Source organism: Pediculus humanus, genomic scaffold (assembly GCF_000006295.1).
Source record: "Pediculus humanus corporis 1103172108316 genomic scaffold, whole genome shotgun sequence".
NCBI lineage: Eukaryota > Metazoa > Arthropoda > Insecta > Psocodea > Pediculidae > Pediculus > Pediculus humanus.
In genome coordinates this window covers 22,565-28,284 of record NW_002987885.1, presented here as the reverse complement: position 1 = coordinate 28,284, position 5,720 = coordinate 22,565, and positions in this window count along the sequence as shown.

Genomic DNA, 5,720 nt, shown 5'->3' with positions numbered 1-5,720 from the left:
GGAACTAGACTACACAAGAAATCAAGGGGTATTTGGGATGGGTTGAAAACAGGTTGATCAAGTTTAGGCATTGTTCACAAAATGAGTTACCTATTAACTACTACTTACAGTATAAAGAAATTCTGATAAAGAGTTAAAACCCACCAACATGAAACGAATTACTTAAGAATTCTCCGGTTTCTTGTCGTTCAGAATGATCCTTCGTCGACTGCGCCAAAATTTTTATATGTTATATTCGGTTCGTTCTTTATTTTTGTAAGTAATGAACAAGCACTTAAAACTATCACTAACAAAACTAATATTAATAGACAAGAACTTATTACAGCTAGACTAAAAATCAAATGAACCCACGCCAAGCGGTGTAGCTTGCCTATATTACTTTGGTCTTTCGTCAGTCAACTGTTTCGAACGAGCAACAATGGGAACTAGCAAACACTTGCAAATAAAATAAAAGAAGGAGTCTTTAGAAGCTTCGCTTCTAAAGAAGAACAATTCGAGTTCGTCGCCAGTCTTTTGTTTATAAAAATTTGAAAATGTGAATATTGAGTACGGGATCATAACAATATATATAAATGATTTTTACAACTGACAATATTATTTACCTCATTAATAAAAGCAGAAAGTAAATTAACAGCTGTTAAAACGATTTTAAATAAAATATATTGACAGTCAAATGTCACAAGGGAAAAAAAAAAAAAAAACGGTAACAAACGGTTTATAAACGTGTGTGAGTGCGTGTGTGCGTGCGTGAGTGCAAGTTCCTTACGAACGAAATGAAAACCTGTACTGTTGTTTATTTTTAAATGATACCTCCCCCGTTTCTGTTCCTCTCTTTTCATCTTATACGAGTTTTGGGTTGATACGAACGTAGCATTAGAAAGAAAAAAATAATTTAAAGACACGAAAAAACGTTTCCAGGTGAAAGAGAGAAAGAAAAAAAAAAGAAAAAGAAAGAGAGAATATTATCGAATAAAACGGTTTTTTTTCTCTCTTCAGATCGTTATTGATAATAATTAATAAGTTTTGAAATAATAATAATAATTTATTGTATTGTAAATAGAAACGAGTTTTGTTTTTTTTTGCTACCGGAAAAAGATGCTGGTATGTGTGAGAAAGAGCAAAAAAAAGGTAACCAATTAATTTTTTTAAACACACAAACAATGTATTTATAATTAAATTAATTTTTTTTATTTATTATTTAAATAATCGATCGTTAAAAGATCGACACAAAAGAATCGATCTCTCTCTCTTTCTCGAAGGTTTGTTTAATAAAAAAAAAAAGTGGCGGGAAATTTTGAAATTTTTTTTTTTTTGTTAACGCACAAAAAAAAAAAATTTGTCACCTGCGTGGAAAAAAAATGAGCCTAATCTTGATCATCTCTTTTTTTTATTTTTGTTGGAGCAAAAAAAATATAAATAAATAATAGCAAAAAAAAAAAAAAACCTAATTGAACAACACTTAACTCTTTTCTTTCCATCCCCTAAATTTTTTTTTTTATAATTACAAATAATAATAATAATAGACGGGGATGAATTTAAAAAAAAAAAAAAAAACTTACGCGACGCTCGAATAAAAAAAAAAAAAGAAAAAAATTCTGTCAGGTGTAAGAAAAGGTTGACGAACACCCAAAAAAAAAAAAAATTTTTTTCTTCTTATTTTTTAAGGGTTGGTAAAAAAAAGGGGTAAAAACGTTTGAAACAAAAATTAAGGGTTCGAAAACGGCGGTAAACGGACGGCGGTATGAGAGACGAGACACAGACTAACCGACCGGGTGCAAAAGTCGTAAGGAAAAAAAAAAAAAATCCTACGGTAATACGGGAATAAGGGGGGAGGAGGGTTGTTGAAAAAATATGGGAGGAAATTTTTTTTTTTCTAAGGGGGAGGGAAAGGCGAGGGTTGATACGTTTTTTTTTTTTTAGAAATTATTACTACCGCGGCCTATTACGATATATATACATTATCAATTCCGTTTTTTTTTTTCGGAGCCATATGGTAAAGAAAATTCTTTTCTGCATACCTGAAAATTTTTTTTTTTTATTCGTTTTTCACCCCTGATAAAAAAAATCAACCCCTAATAATAATAACAATAATAACAATTTTTTTTCTGCGTGTGTATATTAATTTTAAACGATAATGAAAAACGGATATTGACGATTTCAATTTTTTTTTTTTTCGATACTCCATTAGTGCCCCCCCCCCAATTTTTTTTTTATCCAAATTTATCACGGTCGTTTTAGGTTTGGAAAAGTCGTTTGATTAAATTTATTAAAAAAAAAAAAAGGAAGTTAGTAGTTTAAGGGGTTATTTTAAGGGTGATTTTTCTAAGACGTTTAGGGGTGGTTATAAAAAAAAAAAAATTTTTTTTTTACAACGCAATTATTATTATTATTATTATTATTATTGAGTATAATTTGATAATTGATAACGTTATCTTTTTATAAATAAATTGATGGACTCTAATTGGTTTATTATTTTTTTCTGTCTCGTTTGGTTTATTATTATTATTATTATTATTATTATTATTATTATTATTATTATTATTATTATTATTATTACGAGTCGTAAACCGGAAACGGGGAAAAATTTTTTTTGAAAAATTACGCAATTCGTCCGAATTTAAAAAAAAAAAAAAAATTAAGGAAACAAATAAAACTTTCGTAATTTTTTCCTAAAAATTTTTCGTGACCTTAATAATAATAATAATGTTTACATTTTAATTCCGTGTTTGTCGTGCGCAAAGGTCAAAGGTCACTCGTTTTTTTTTTTTTTTCTTTCTACAAAATAAAATCACGCCACCCGTTTATTAACAATTATCTGTCCTAAATTAATAGATAAATTTTTTAAATTTTGTTTATTTAGATAATAATAATAAAACGGGAATCACGACAGCATGAGGAGGAAAATGAGGAGGAAGAGGAGAAGCAGCAGAAGACGTGAAATATGATATATAAAGGGAAAAAAATCGTTTTAACTTAATTTGTTATTGTATAAAAATTGTTTTTTTTTTTTTTGGCGCTGACGTTTCGCAACGTAACATTTCAAGCAGAAGATGAAAAAATCAAAAATGATTCGGCATATTTTGGAGGAAGGGGTGAGAGAGGGGGGGTAATAAAAAAAAAGGGCAAAATTAGGCTCCCCAAAATATGATTCATCTATTTTAAACAACCACCTGTTCGGCTACGAAACTATTACAACCACCCTTTTTTTCTACTGCCCTTCCCCCTTTCCTTTCACATTCTGTCAGTTCACGTAAAAAAGTTTAATTTTCCGTATTTTTTTTGCACGCGCACGCGCACACCCACACGCGTGGATGCCATATTGAAAGCATGCACTTAGCTAATTAAAAAAAAAAATTTAATGGCATTTTGTGGAAAAAAAAAAAAAATTAAATTTTTCTCCAGGAACAAACAACAATTACGGGGTAGTTTAAGTGGGGTTGAATCCAAGTATTAGCTTACCGCAGCAAATTAATTTTTAAAAATTGCCCTTCTTAAATCTCTTGTTTCCTGTCCTCTTTTCTCTCTCTCTCTCACTCTCTCTCGAGAAACAAACAAACAAACAAACAACAACAACAAAACTACTTTCCTTTTCTCCAGTGGGAATTGACTTTAAATTTGTCGATAATGAGTCAAATTCAGAGTCTCTTGTTTCTACCACTACCAACACCCACCACTTGACGAAACAAAAAAAAATGAAATGTCCTTTAAAATTTTTTTTTTTGGACTTTTCCAGTAGAGGGAGGGGTTTGTTTATTGATGCCATTTGTCAGCTAATTAAAGTTTCTCCAGATAAAAAACTCTCGTTGAAATTATATGGTTAAAAGACCGGAATGAAAAGTCACTCCTCTCTTCCCGATAAGTTTATTCTGGAAATTTCTAACCGGGAAAAAAAAAATTTTTTCCCCCCGTTCTTTACTTACTACCCGTAATGATTGTCGTGTTGTTGGAAAAGATTTTAACTGGACAACAAAAAGAAAATTTTCTACAATTTATTATCGGTTCAATGACTTAGAAACTGATAACGAAGATGTCCGCCGCACACGACTGGACAAAATTTTTAAGATTTATATTAATAAATAAAGATAGAAAAAACGGAAATAAACAAATTTCGTTTTTTTTTTTTTCGAGAAAAACTGAAGAAAAAAAATTTTTTTTTTTTAAATTTTCCCGCCTTTTTCATTTCTATTTACACGTCGAAATTTTTTTTTTTATATTTCCAGAACGTTTATTCCAGTTTTTTTTAATCAAATTTTTTAACCTGATCTTTCGTTCTTAACAAATTACGAATGAGTCGATCGTGGCAGGAGAATAAATTTTTACATAATTTTTTTTGCAATTAAAATTTTTCCTGGAATAATAATAATAATAATTTCTTTTTCTTCTATCATACTTTTTGTAATTATTACGAAACGGGAAAAGAGAAAAAAAGAGAGAGAGAGAGAGAGAGTGTGTGTGAATTTGAATGAGACAACCTTTTGACGACTGAAAAACTTTTTAAATAATTTTCCCGCTTCTTTAATTTGTTCAGATTATGATTGACAGCCTTTGTTTTCTAAATATTTTACATTAATTTATAACAAACAAACAAACAAAAAAAAATTAAAAAAAAGTTTGCGTGAGTGTGTGTGTGTGTTTGTTGTGCTTTTTGTCGTTTCAATATCATCATCATCATCATCATCAATTATCTTAAATTTATATTTATTTTGTATGTATATGAAAACTTTTCAATTTTCGAGCCTTTTTTCAATGATGATGATGATGATGACAACAAAAACAACGACAACAAAATAACTGAAAAAGGGAAATTATTTTATTATGAATTTAAATTACTTTTTCACACTTTTCTTCTATTTTCTTTTTCAACTTTTTTTCATCCAGATTGGGAAAAAACAAAAAAAAATTAATTATGAAATTTTGCGAGTTGTGTAGCACGAAGAGAGAGAGAGAAGAAAGAAGAAAGAGAGACAAAGAGAGAGGGGAGGGGTTTAAAAATTAAGAAAAATTTTAAGGTTTTGTATTTTGGATAAATTTTATTTAATTTTTTTAATTGCGGCATCATTAAAACACAAGTGATAAATTTTTTACACATTCTCTCTCTCTCTTTCTCTCCCTGTGTTTCTTTCTCTTTTTTTTCTCTATTTTCCCCTCTCTCCTTTATTTATCTCTCTTTTCCTTTTTTTTTGCTCTTTTCCATCCTCTATCGATCTTTTCTTTTCCCTCTTTCTTTTTCTCTATTTATCTCTCTCTCTTCCTATCTCTTACCTCTCCCTCTCTATCTCTCTCTCTCTCTCTCACTCCAAAATTTCAAACTCTGCTGATTTTATTTTATTAATTTTAAAATTTTAAATATTTACTAACAAAAATATACAAAATATGATTAATGAATGTTTTTAAACCCAAACAGGGAAACATATACTTTTTTTTTGTTTTGTTTGTTTGTTTGTTTGTTTTTTTGATTGATTATTGACATTTGGGTTTTCTTTTTTCTCCAGTAAACCGGATATTTCGGTTAAGTGATAAGCAAAAAAAAAAAAACTACCCGAATATATAAATTATTAGTTTTAAGTAAAAAATAATAATAATAAATAATTCCTCAGTTTTTTCACCAACTTATTTGTATTAAAAAACGGAAAAATATTCCAGATAATATTCCAGGTATACGACTCTGATAAAATTTCGGAGAAAAAATAATCAGAGAGAAAATTATAAAAAAAAAGAAT